Source organism: Balaenoptera borealis, assembly GCF_965194805.1.
Source record: "Balaenoptera borealis genome assembly, chromosome: 17".
Classification (NCBI taxonomy): Eukaryota; Metazoa; Chordata; class Mammalia; order Artiodactyla; family Balaenopteridae; genus Balaenoptera; species Balaenoptera borealis.
Window position 1 is genome coordinate 20895889 of NC_138876.1, and position 14546 is coordinate 20910434.

The window sequence follows — 14546 nt, forward strand, 5'->3', positions numbered from 1 at the left end:
AGTCAATGAGCTCAAAGAAAAATAAAGGTAGGGCTGAAAGGATGTGGAATAAAAGACCCAGTTAATGCCTAAAAGACGCCAAATTGGAAAGTGTTACTGCTCCTTGTATCATCCATCACTGCAAATGGCTCAGCAGGAAAAAGACTATCTCAAGCTGGCAGTCTTGCCGTAGAAATAGATCATTGTAATACGGGTGGCAGAATTGCGGAGCTCAACATGGCCAGTGACATTCCATTGACTGGTTAAGAACCAAGAAGGGTAAGAACTGAGTGAATGAAAATTCAATCAAGTTCTAATCAAATTAACATTCAATAAACTGGGAAATATTCTTGTGTTGGGTTTTTTTTTTTTTTTTTTTTGGTCCCTAAATATTAATCAGCTGTAAGTTACTTTCAAGTTATTCATTCAGCTTTAAAAAATGGATTGGTCTTTTCATAGAAATCTGTATTCAAAAGTAAAGATGGAATTTAGTGTCCTTGGCTTAGATGTACTTCATAGAAGTGAGCAGTCTTTCATGGCTGCATTCTTAGCACATAATAAAGACTGAGAGTGGAGGAGACATTACAGGTGCATGGGGCTGGAGACATGCAATGTAGAGATTGGGAACAAACTCAGCTTTCAGGGTGTTCAATGCCACCCACAGAAAATTCTTCATCGTGTCTTTATTAAACTCCTATTTGGCAATCAGGAAGAAGTAGGATAATTCAGTTCCAAAAATAATTATTGAGCACCTGCTAATATGCCTAAAAGTGCTTTGCATACTTCAATGAACCATATGAGAGGAGAAGTATTTTTTTTGTTATGGCACCATACTTGAAATTGCACAGACAACACAGGTCAACAAGATCAGGCAATGAAGAGAAAAGTAACAAAATAATCAACTGTTAGATTGAAGTATTGATCAAGGTTTATATTTTGCAGAGTAAGTGTAAGTCCAAAGTAAGTATTGGTTAAAAATCAGTGGCTTGCGGAGCAACTAAGCCCGTGCACCACAACTACTGAGCCTGCGCTCTAGAGCCCGCGAGCCACAACTACTGAGCCCATGTGCCACAACTACTGAAGCCCGCGCACCTAGAGCCTGTGCTCCGCAACAAGAGAAGCCACCGCAATGAGAAGCCCGCTCACCAAAAGGAAGTGTAGCCCCTGCTCGCCGCAACTAGAGAAAGCCCGCATGCAACAACGAAGACCCAACACAGCCAAAAATGAAAAAAATTTTAAAAAAATAAATAAAATAAAAAGATAAAAAAAATCAGTGGCTTAATTTGATGTCTATATCAAAGCACATTTAAAATATTACAAAGAAAACATTTAAACCTAGTTTTATACCTATGTAATTCTAATTTCTAAAATACTTTATCACATCAGCTGATTAGTTAAGAAGGTTCTTTTTGTGATGTTAATTAAGTCAGCATTCATTTGCAGCAACATGGATGGGCCTAGAGATTATCATACTAAGTGAAGTAAGTCAGACAAAGACAAATATCATATGATATCACTTATATGTGGAATCTAAAATATGATACAACTGAATTTATTTACAAAACGGAAATAGACTCAGAAATAGAAAACAGACTTATGGTTACCAAAAGGGAAAGGGGGTGGGGGAGGGATAAATTAGGAGTTGGGATTAGCAGATACAAACTCCTATGTATGAAATAGATGAACAACAAGATCCTACTGCATAGCACAGGGAACTATATTCAATATCTTGTAATAACCTATAATGGAAAAGACTATGAAAAAGAATATATATGTACATACATAAATGAATCACTTTGCTGTATACCTGAAATTAACACAATGTTGTAAATCAACTGTACTTCAATAAAAAAAAAAATTGTCAGCATATTTAGGTATCATTCAAGACACGAACATGATTGTGTGTTGCTTAGCAATTCATAATTATTAGAGGTTTTTAGAGACTTATAGCAATATCAGATGCTCTTGAATAAAATATTTTAATGAAAATTAAAAATTTTCACCTTATAAAATTTAAAATTCCCCCAATTATTATTATTGATATAACAATGGTACATCAAGTGTAAAAGAATCTTAATAAACTTACAGTATTGGTTGAAAATATATATGATTTCACCTAGCTGATACAATTATATTAATGTCTGACAAAATACATTTTAAGAAAAAAGTATTACTGGAGATAAAGATGACCATTAAGCAATGATAAATTATTCAGTTTACCAGGATGTAATAATTCTAAACTTGTACACACACAACAGCCTCAAATATATGCAAAAAAATCAATAGGACTACAAGAAGAATGTGGCAATTTCACAAAGTCTGAAATTTTAATATTTTCTCTCAGTTGTCAGAACAAGCACATAAAAAAAAAAAATCAGTAAGGGTGTTGAAGATTGAATGAAACCTGATAGAACAGGTATAGAACACTGTATCCAACAACTGCAGAATATGTATTATTTCCAATTAAACATAAAAGATTGATGAAATTTTCCATGGCTAAGCCACAAAATTAGTTTCAACAGATTTCCAAGGATGGGCATCTGTGGCAAAGATTAGCTAAATGTTCGCTAAGTATGCTTCCTCTTCCTGGGTCCACAGCTAAACTACATTTTACAATCTCCTTGTACCTAGATGGGAATATGGAATTAGCTCTGGTCAAAGAAAAGTAGGTGAAAGTGATTATGCTATTTTCAGCCCTGACCCCTGAACATATCCTATATGACCTCTACCCACTCTCTCTTTATTCATCAGCCAACTCAGTGTAGCAGGGTGTCCAGTGAGGTCCTGGGTGGCAAAGCTACTAGATGTTGCCTGGATCCCTGAGTTGTTACTTGGAGGAGAGCCACTCAGGAGAGTCCACTGACCAGTAGCTTGATGTGAGAAACTTTGTGTGTGTGTGTCAAGTCATTGAGATTTTAAAGCTTCTCATCCTATCAAGTAGCTGACTAAAATAGTATTGTGCAAACTGCATTCTCTGACAAAATTGCAATTAGGTTAAAAATTTAGCATAAGTAGTAATAATGAGAAAATAGCTATAAGCTCGGAAGTTTAAAAACACATTTTTAAAACAACACAGGTAACAAGAATAAATAATGATGAAAATTAGAATGTACTCAAAACTGCATAATAATTAAAATACTAATTATCAAGATGTGTACTAGCAGCTTAAAACAGTATTTATAGGAAAAAATATCACCTTAAATATTAACATTAAAAACAATGAGGGATCCAGAAATAAACCCATACAGCTATTGTCAATTAATCTATGAGAAAGGAGGCAAGAATATACAATGGAGAAAAGGCAGTCTCTTCAACAAGTGGTGCTGGGAAAGCCGACAGCTACATGTAAATCAATGAAATTAGAACATTCCCTCACACCATATACAGAAACTCAAAATGGTTTAAAGACCTAAATACAAAACATGACACGATAAAACTCCTAGAAGAGAACATAGGCAAGACATTCTCAGACATAAATCGTATCAATATTTTCTTAGATCAGTCTCCCAAGGCAAAAGAAATAAAAGCAAAAACAAACAAATGGGACCTAATCAAACTTAAAAGCTTTTGCACAGCAAAGGAAACCATCAACAAAAATAAAAGACAACCTATGGAATTGGAGAAAATATTTGCAAATGACATGACCAACAAGGGATTAATATCCAAAATATACAAACAGTTCATACAACTCAATATAAAAAAAAAAAAAAAACACCCAATCAAAAAATGGGCAGAAGACCTAAATAGACATTTCTCCAAAGAAGACATATAGGTGGCCAACAAGCACATGAAAAGATACTCAACAACACTAATTATTAGAGAAATGCAAATCAAAACCACAGTGAGGTATTATCTCACACTGGTCAGAATGGCCAACATCAAAAAGTCTACAAATAATACATGCTGGAAAGGGTGTGGTGAAAAAGGAACCCTCCTACACTGTTGGTGGAAATGTAAATTGGTGCAGCCACTATGGAAAACAGTATAGAGGTTACTTAAAAAACTAAAAATAGAGCTACCGTATGATCTGGCAATCCCACTCCTGGGCATATATCTGGAAAAGACAGAATCTAATTCAAAAGATACATGCACCCCAATGTTCATAGCAGCACTATTTATAATAGCTGGAAATGGAAACAACCCAAGTTCCCATCCACAGATGATTGGCTTAAGAACAGCCAAAGAAAAGAATGAAATATTGCCATTTGCAGCAACATGGATGGACCTAGAGAACATTATACTAAGTGAAGTATAGAGAAAGACAAATATTATTTATCACTTATATGTGGAATCTAAAAAGTAATTCAAATGAATCTATATACACAACAGAAACAGACTCACAGACACAGAAAACAAACTTACAGTTACCAAAAGAGAAAGGGAGGGGGTGGGGATAAATTTGGAGTATGGGATTAACAGATACAAACTACTATACATAAAAGAGATAAGCAACAAGGATTTACTGTGTAGCACAGGGAACTATATTTGACATCTTGTAATAACCTATAATGGAAAATAATCTGAAAAATATATAACGGAATCACTTTGCTATACACCTGAAACTAACACAATATTGTAAATCAACTATAATCCAATGAAAATGTAAATGTAAATCAAATCAATAAAATGTTCTGGAAGGAGAAATAATAATGAGGGCTCAGACATAACGAACTAGGTTTCTAACTTAAGGAATTAGAAAAAAAACACAGCAGAATGAAGATTGGAGTGGTAATTAATGAAATAGAAAACACACACATAATAGGATCAATAAGCCAAAGGTTGATTTTTAAAATTGAAATATAATTCACATACCACAAAGTCCACCATTTTAAAGTGGACGATTCACTAAAGTTTTCTTTAGTGTAGTCACAAATATGTGCAACCATCATCACTAATTCCAGAACATTTTCATTACCCCAGAAAGAAACCCTGCAGCTACTGGCAGTGATGCCCCACGTTTCCCTCCCCTCAGCCCCTGGCAACCACTAACCTACTTTCTCTCACTAAGGGTTCGCCTATTCGGGATGTTACACATAAATGGAATCATACAATATGTGGCCTTTTGAGACTGTTTTTTTCCGCTTTGCATAATGTTTTCAAGCTTCATCTATGCTGTAGCAAGTATCAGTCCTTAATCTTTTTCATGTTCAAATAATATTCCATGTATGGCTATACTACCTTTTGTTTTTCATTCATCAGTTGATAGACATTTGGGTTATTTCAGCCTTTTGGCTACTGTGAATAATGGTTTTATGAACATTCATAAACAAGTTTTTGTGCGGACATATGCTTATATCTGTATATATCCAAGGGTGTATAAGGGTGTATATGTTTAAACGTACATATACCCAACTATCTTGGGTATGTACCTAGGAGTAGACTTGCTGGGTCTTATGGTAATTCCATGTTTAACTTTTTGAGGAATTGCTAAACTGTTTTTCAAAGCAGCTCTACCATTTTACATTCCCACCAGCAATTCATGAGGGTCCCAATTTCTCTATATTCTCACCAACACCTGTTACTTCCTGTCTTTTTTATCATTGCCAGAGTGAGTGTGAAGTGGTATCTCATTGTGGTTTTGCATTTCTCCAGTGAGTATTGTGTTGAACATCTTTTCATGTGCCTATTGGCCCATTGTATATCTTGTTACGAAAATATTCAAATCCTTTGCTCATTATTAAATTTGGTTGTCTTTTTTATTATTAAGTTGGAAGAGTTCTTTATAATATTCTGGATACAGACCTACAAGAGATATATGACTTAAAAAGTAATATCTACCATTCTATAGGTTTCCCCTTTGCATTACTGATGGTATCATTTGCAACATAAAAGTAGTTTTTAATTTTGATCAAGTTCAACTTACATTTTTTTTTTTTGGATGTGCACACTATTTAATGTGTTGGTGTATCCAGCACCGCCTGCTAGGCCTCTGTCCCTCCTCACAAAGCTGTGATTCTTGGCCCCAACACCCTTAACCCAGATGTGGTATAAAGACACTGGCTGGAGACCACTTTATGCAGCTAGAGAAACCGGAAGACACTGCCCGCCCCTTCCCCAGGAAAGTACACTTTAAAACGTAAAGACACTGAAAAAAAAAAAATCGGAAGAGGAAAACTATTACAAAAGGGGAAATGAGCACCCCTAAAACCAAAGTGTTGTATATGCTTAAAATAAAGCATTAAGTAAAAATATTATATCAAAAAATCCCTTAAGCCAAAGGGTACAAATTTCAGGATGCTTCCACGTCGTGGGCCATGGGGTCTCCCTGCTTGGCTCCAGTGCCTTGGGGCCCGTGTGGCAGAGAGTGGGTGCGCCGCTGGGCCCACCCATCGTGCCAATGGGCCTCTTCTGTCCACGCTCCTCAAACACACAGCCAAGGGGCAGCCTGCCTACTCCAGACTGGAGAGCGGGTGGGCAGTCCTTCAGTCCATCCTGGGGGTGCTCGGGGAGGGGGGGGCACTGGCAGAGGCATTGCATCTCCCCTACAATGTCCCCAGCTCTCTGCCCTGTGGTCTCCCCTAAAATTTAGAGCCCCCATCTCCACCCAGTGCCAATGGACAGTCGCGGGGGCTGGAGTGAGGGGAGGCGTAGTCACGGTGCCCCGGCTGTCCCTCCCCGCAGGCCTCGTTGGAGGAGCGGGTCACGGCGGCAGTTCCTTCCGGAACCCGTGGGCAGCACGGCTGCGGCGGCAGCGCAGTCTCACTGATGCTCAGCCCCAGGAGGCCCCTGGTGGGCTGCTTGGTCATCCTGTCCTCGGGCACCTCGGGAGCCAGCCCGTGAGGTCCTTTCACGTCGGGCTGGGTCTCAGCGAGAACTTGTCGCGGCCGTGCTGGCTCTGGCACCAGAGCAGCCAGAGCAGACGGACGTCGGCGACGCCACGGGTCTCCATCACCGCCTCCTGCGCCATCAGGCCCTTCACCAGCAGGCTGACCCACGAGAACAGCAGCCCAGAGGGCGTGGCCACCAGCCGGTGCCGCTGCAGGCGCCGCGTGAAGGTCACGTGCTCCAGCGAGCGCGGAGCGAGGAGGGCGAGGAGGTCGAGGAGGGCGAGGGCGTCTCACTGTAGATACAGGGGGGGGGCACGCCCGGCTTGCGCGCTAGCTGCGTGCTGGGCGCCCTCCCCCAGCGTGCTGCAGGAGCGGAAGGGCGGCTCCGTGGCCCCGAAGTCGAAAGGACTCCCAGCCCTGGCGCCAGGCCGGCGGCCGCCAGGTAAGCCGCGTCCTGCAGCCGCTCCTCAGGGCCTGGCAGCGGGAGTTGAAGAGAGCGTCGCTGGTCAGCTCACCCAGCGGCTCCGGTTCCCCGGAATTCAGGGACAGGGTTGGGCCCCTCCGGTCACACACCCGCAGGATCCAGGTAATCCTGAGCTCCTTAGGGTTCTGCTTGAAGCGCTGCAAGATGGCCGGGAGCTCGGTGTACGTGTGGTAGCGGTCGCTTGCTCCATGTGGGTGGGCGCCAGCGCTCTCGCAGTCAAGGCCGCCGCCACCCCGGGCAGGGAACCTCAGGGAAACCGGGAGGAGCCCTGCCACAGGAGCAAGAGGGATGGCGGGCCCTTCGACTCCCGAGGAGCCACCAGTATGGGTGGCGGGCACCTCCTCAGTTTGAAGATATACCCAACCCTCACTTTCTCCACCGTCCAACCTCTTTAATTTTTATTTGGTTGCCTGTGCTTTTGGTGTCATATTTAAGAACCGTTGCCTAATCCAAATCTCAAAGATTTTTACCTGTTTTTAATCCTACGACTTTTAGAGTTTTAGCCTTTATATTTAGGTATTTCAATTTTTAAGTTAATTTTTGTATATGGTATGACATAGTGGTCCAACTTCATTCTTTTCATCCAGTTGTCTCAGCACCATTCATTGCAGAGACTATTTTCCCCCATTGAATTTTCTTGGTACCTTTGTTGAAAATAAATTGACCATAAATGGGTCTATTTGTCAAAATTCGATTCCATTGTTCAGTTTGTCTTATCCTCTTGCCAGCACCAGTCTTGAGAATGGGAAGTGAGAGTCCTTTAACTTTGTTCTTCTTTTTCAAGATTATTTTGCCTTTGCTTAGTCATTTTCATTTCTATGGGAATATTAGGGTAAGTTTGTTACTTTCTGTAGAAAAGCATGGCTGAAATTTTGATAGAGAGTCCATTGAACTGGTGGATAATTTGGGAAGAATTGCTGTCTTAAAATATTGTCTTTCATGAACACAGGTGTCTTCCTTTGTATTTAGGTATTCTTTAAATTCTTTTGATGAAGTTTTGTAGTTTTTAGTGTACAAGTCTTGTACTTATTTGTTAATTTTATTTCTAAGAATGTCATTCTTCTCATGCTATTGTAAATGAAATTGCATTCTTAATTTCAGTTTTGGCTTTTTTATTGCTAGTGTGAAGAATGCAGTTGATTTTTGTATGTTGATCTTGTATCCTGCAATCTCGCTGAACTAGTTTCATTAACTCTAATAGCTTTTTTTAGTGAATTAGGATTTTCTGCATGCAAGATGATGCCATCCTTAAAAACTTTTCTTGCCTAACTTTCCTGGCTAGAACCTTTAGTATTATGTTGAATAGGCATCTTTGTCTTGTTCCTGATCTTAGAGTGAAAGTAATCACTGTTTCACTGTTAAATATAATGTTAGCTGTGGGTTTTTCATAGATGCCCTTTATCACGTTGAGGAAGTTGCCTTCTATTACTGTTGGGTGTCTTTAACCTAGATGATGATAATATTGGATTTTGTCAAATGCTTTTTCTACATGTATGGAGATGATTTTTTTTTTTTTTGGTCTTTTATTCTATTAATTTGGTGTATTCCTTTGATTGATTGATTTTTATGTGTTGAACCAACTATGCATTCCTGGGATAAATCCTTTTTCATGTTGCTGGATTCAGTTTGCCACTATTTTGTTGATACTTTTTGCATCTATATTCATAAGGTATGTTGATTTATAGTTTTCTTTTTTAGTGATTTCTTTGTCTGGTTTTGGCATCAGGGTAATACTGGCCTCAGGTAATGACTCGAGAAGTGTTCCTTTCCTCCTATTTTTGGGAAAAATTTGTGAGGGATTCTTAATAATTCTGCTGTAAACATTTGGTAGTATTCACCAGCAAAATCATCTTGGCCCTGGGCTTTTCTTTTTGGGAATTTTTTGATTACTAATTCAATCCTTTTACTTCTTTTAGCTCTATTAGACTTTTTCTTTTGAGTCAATTTTGATAGTTTGTGTCTTTCTAGGCCTTTATTTTATCTAGGTTATCTAATTTGTTGGCACACAATTATTCACAGAATTTCCTTATAATTCTTTTAATTTTGTAAGGTTGGTAGTGATGTCCTTTCTTTCTTGATTTTAGTAGTTTTAGTGTTACTTTTTTCTTTAGTCAGTCTAGCTAAAATTTTGTTAGTTTTGTGGATCTTTTCAAAGATCCAACTTTTGTTTTATTGATTTTTCTCTATTCTTTTTAATTTTTGGTTTCATTTATTAACACTCTATTCTTTATTATTATTATTATCATCATCATTATTATTATTATTTTCCTTTTACTAACTTTGGGTTAGTTGGCTTTATTGTTTTATATTTTTAAGGTGGAAGTTTAGGTTATTAATTTGAGGTCTTTCTTCTTTTTAAATATAGGTATTTATAGTTGTAAATTTCACTTTAATCACTGCTTTATCTGCATCCCATAAATTTTAGTATGTTTTGTTCTCACTTTTATTAATCTCTTTCTAATCTCCCTTGTGATTTGTTTTTATTTGATCCGTTGGTTATTTAGTTTTGTACTGTTTAATTTCTGCATATATGTGAATTTCCCAAAATTGCTTCTGTTATTTATTTTTACTTTTATTCCACTGTGGTCTAAGAACATATCGTATGATTTTAGTACTTTTAAATTTACTGAGACTTGTTTTATGGCCTAACATATGGTCTGTCCTGGAGAATGTTCCATGTGCAGTTGATAAGAATGTATTTTGCTGTTGTTGCATCAAGTGTTCTATAGATGTCTGTAAGACCACCCAGAATGGTGGTCACCTCTGGAGGGGAGGAAGGAAAATATGATTGGGGTGGGTTCACAGGGAACTAAGGGGGTTGTAATGCTGGATATCTCAAGTCTTTGGTGAGTACATGAGCATTTTATTATTTCTCTGTAAGATGTATGTATATATTTTTATTCATGCTTCAATACACAGATTTTACTGTAAAATATATCCAGCTAGCCATGAGACTATATTGTGTCAGTCCCATGTTCTGCTTACAGAGAATATGGCTTAAGGATCAGGATAGGCTGCAGTCGTTCTGGATTTTCAGGGGTGTCAGGAAGAAAAATAAATGTTTGCAATGAGCACAGAAGTGGCTTTTGCACCTGCTTTCTCACAGCTAAATGAGATGGTGTTTTAAAAAGTTAGCTTTAAGAAAAGAAGGGCATGTTAAAGGAGATACTCAGTGAATTCTTGCAGTAGGATTAGAATCTGAGCAGACCTTACTGTCCCCAGGAGGATTTGGTGTCAGGTAGCATATATAAGGCTGTGTCACTCTACAAGTCCCTCTGCAGGTGCAGAATGATAACCAATGTTTGGTGTTAGAATTTTGTATTTAGATTAGTGACCCCACTTTCCAAGTGTCTACACACAAGTGGCATGGACATATTACAGGTTTAGAGAATGATTTCAGAAGCAACCGAAACATTATAGACAGAGGCAAGACATGTTTGCAGTGTGGCCAAGAGAGTATGGACTTTTACATCCTGGGCCAATCAAGAACTTGATCCTGAGAAAATTGATATCATAAGGAAAGATGATTTCCTGAAGTGACTTTTGCAGGGTGAAAAGAATTGAAATAACATAGGACATTAAATGAAAATTTCTGAATAAATATCTAAATGGGCCAGAGATGGCTTTGCATGTCGTTTCTAGGAGCAGTCTCCGCTCACAGTTTTTTTTTTTTTTTTTTTTTAATTTATTTATTTTTTTGGCTGTGTTGGGTCTTCGTTTCTGTGCGAGGGCTTTCTCTAGTTGCGGCAAGCGGGGGCCACTCTTCATCGCGGTGCGCGGGCCTCTCACTGTCGCGGCCTCTCTTGTTGCGGAGCACAGGCTCCAGACGCGCAGGCTCAGTAGTTGTGGCTCATGGGCCTAGTTGCTCCGTGGCGTGCGGGATCTTCCCAGACCAGGGCTTGAACCCGTGTCCCCTGCATTGGCAGGCAGATTGTCAACCACTGCGCCACCAGGGAAGCCCTTACAGTTCTTTTCACTGCCATGATCAAAGGAAAGATCTTTCGACAAGCCAAGAAAAGTTTGGTGCAGGCACAGCTTAAGAAATGTTAATGAGTTACTGGACATGCAGATGTGAAAATAAAGGCTACAGTTGGGCTTCAGCACAGAGCTGGAAATTTTGCTTACAAATTACACAGACAGAAAAAAATTCTCTGTGAAAAAAATTGTGAATCAGGAAAAGAGAGTAACTAATATGGAGGTTGGTTTCTAATTACGACGCCACAAATTAAACAAGAAATCTTTATTTACAGCAATGTCTAGGGCAAGTCAGTCAACTCTATTGGAGGGAAAGTTTGGCAAAATTAATGCGAAATGACAGAAATTTTAAGTATTATATTGTAGTAACATTTAAATGTGGGTTTTTCCAGGTTTCTGGGGGAAAGCACAGACAAATCACGAGAAAACATTTTATGTACTCAGCACTCTAGTAAGTAGTGTGACAAACCAGATGAACGATGCAATATGTTTCCTGCCCTTATGGACTTTATATAATCTAGTTAAAGAGACACCATCAGGGTGAAATAATGAGATAAAAATATGAGGCAGAATCAAGAGTACTTGCCCTTGTGGACAGTTCTCAGCAACCTCACTCTCTGGGTCCTGGTAAAGAAGCAGGCAGTTGGAGCATCTACTTCTTGACCACCCAGGGATCCTCATTCATTCTTACTGATTCCTATCTGTGCCCCCTTTAGCTTATATGCAGAAATTGCAATGACTCCTAGCAGGGCTTTGTTATGGAGCTTTCTACAAATTAAAAACAGGAATTTAAAGGAATGAAAATTGCTTGGAGCAAGAACATTGAAAATGATAAAAGGGCAACTAATAGTGAGAAAGGAAATATAAAGCCTTTCATACACATGACTTTGAAAGCAGAACCAGCTGAGAACATTTAACAGAGGAGCAAGCAAGCCTTCCCCTCCCAGGCCTCCATCTGACTGTGATGTTGCGCAGTGTGATGGCTGATAGCCATGTGCTGACTTCATCATTAACAATATGTATATATTTGGTAAAGCCAGAAATTGTGTAATACATTTGGGAAATCTTTCCATCAAAAATTAGTTCAAACACAACCTTTTGGTGTACAAAGAGAATAAGCCTCAGTTCTCAGGACAAATCACAGTGGACTACCTCATTACCCAACCATCCTGGATAAATGAGGCATTACTCTGTATTACTGAGTCTGCCATTGTATGGTGTAGAACATATTTTCTATATTATTATAAAATAAAATTATAATATTATTTTTGCAATATCACAACTTTTATAGTGGTTCCTAAGGCAGCAAGTTAGCCAAATTTCAGACACTGTAACGGAAGGATCTTCTGGATCAAATGGCTTATTAAGTAGATAAACTCAAATGAAAATAAGAATATATTTCAAGTAGGTCTTCTGTTTTGATATTTGCATGTGTAGTTTTTCAGTGTTCTGGGGTAGTGTGCAGCACAGTAAAAGGCAATGGTAATGAATATCACTACGCACACATATTTGTATTATAAAAGGAAAACTGTGCACCTAGATTTGTGATCAGAACAGAATCTGAGGGATGTGTATCACGATGGCAACACTGATTTTGGAAAAACAAAAAAAGACGGAAGGAACAGTAACCCAGGCTTAAGCAACAGCAGATTTTTCTTTTTTTGATTATTCATTTATTTTGTGGGATTTCAACAGTGAAAGAGACCCAAGGAGCCATAAAATCAGTCCCTCAAATTGAAGTTGAAAAAAGTGAATCATCTCTTGCACCCACCGATTGGTAGTAATTAACTTGAGAGCATCTCAGTTACTCTTCTATTAAGCAGTTCTAGGGAATCAAATTTATTTTAGTTTACTTATTGGATTCATCCTAAGCACTCAAGGTGCTTTTGAAGGATATGATGCAAATTGATAGCATCATTTAATATTTATTGAATTATAGCATCACATGCCTTAGAGCAGACACTAGACTTAATGAGAAGAGCAAGACATTCCCACTTTATAGAGAGAGTAACCAAGACAGGTGGGTAGGGGAAAGACTTGCTCAAAGTCAGACAGAAAATACTGAAAGGAGATTAGGTAGGACCCAGTTAGGTAATCCTTGGTAGATTGCCGTTTTCACTTGTACATAAGCTGAATTTGCTGGGGAAATATATATCAGGAAGAAATAAAATGTATTGAGAAAAAGAAGAGTTAATTTTTGAACTCTGGAATGGTAGTTGGGATGCTTAAGCATAAACACTTGGAGGGGTGGTGGTTAAACTCCTGTATTTACTTAGCTATCATGCTGTTTGCATTTCTCAATCCGTCTCTGCCAACTGGTATCTGTCACTAGCCAACTAGAGAAGGGAGAGACAGGAAAGGGAAATATTAAGCCCAGATTATCTTTTATAAGTGTATAAATTAATGGATATGATAGATTTTTTCAATGTGGAAACTCAAAGTTCTGTGCCTAGTTCTGTATTTTGGTTGTGTCAGTAAACCCAGAGCCAATGGGTTTATTTACAATCTTCTTTCCTGATTGGAATGAATAAAAGGGAAGCCTAGATCACAGAGGATTTTAGTCTCCCAGTTGGGATGCTCCACACCCCTAACATACATAGACAGAGATGACTCTGAGCTCTTTCTATGCTGTTTCCATGGTCATGGCTGCCCACTGCTCTGTTCCAACCCAAACTCTGCTGTGATTTTAACCCTATGTCTCTGGCTGAAGCAGCCTGCTTAGAGTTCTGGGTTGAGGTTTGTGTGTGTGGAGGGGCATACTTTCTTTCTTCAGACTTGGCCCTGCCAATAAGTCTATAGATAGGATTCTAATCCTCTGCACTTCTTCCTGTGCAATTCCAACTTTGGCTGGAATTTTGATTTTAGAATTTTCTGTCCATAGAATTAAGTCTTTCTGGCCTCCTGTTCTCTACCCCCAACATCTTGTTTTATCCTTTTATTTCCAATAAAGACATTTCTACTGAAGGAGAAAGAAAGTGGGAATAGGGAATGATGAATACTGAAGGTCGATTAATGTATTAAAACCCAAAATGATTATTTTTGATTCATGACTTCTGAAAATATATGTGATAGTTCTTCAACATTAGGAGAAAGATGAACAAAGAGCAAGAGAAAATCTTTGTTGTTTTATTGATCTTCCTTAATTATATTCTTTTATCTCAGGAATAAGCTTGCACAGAAGCTTCTGCTTGTACCTGCTGGATAGATGGATGCTTCTGAATCTACATCATTCCCATTGCTTTTGCCATTCCCCAGCCCTTGTTAAAGGCAACCTCTTCTTTTTTTTTTTTTTTTTTTTTTATAAATTTATTTATTTATTTTTGGCTGTGTTGGGTCTTCGT

General features: G+C 38.6%; 1 long non-coding RNA gene across 1 annotated transcript in view; it reads right to left on the bottom strand.

Moving 5' to 3' along the window:
• Positions 1-8425: 8425 nt before the first annotated feature.
• LOC309615210 overlaps positions 8426-14546 on the bottom strand; it is a 31626-nt gene continuing 25505 nt past the window's right edge. Inside the window, exon 2 of the long non-coding RNA XR_014236633.1 lies at positions 8426-14477. This is a non-coding gene — a long non-coding RNA (uncharacterized lncRNA). The remainder of the gene's footprint in view (positions 14478-14546) is intronic.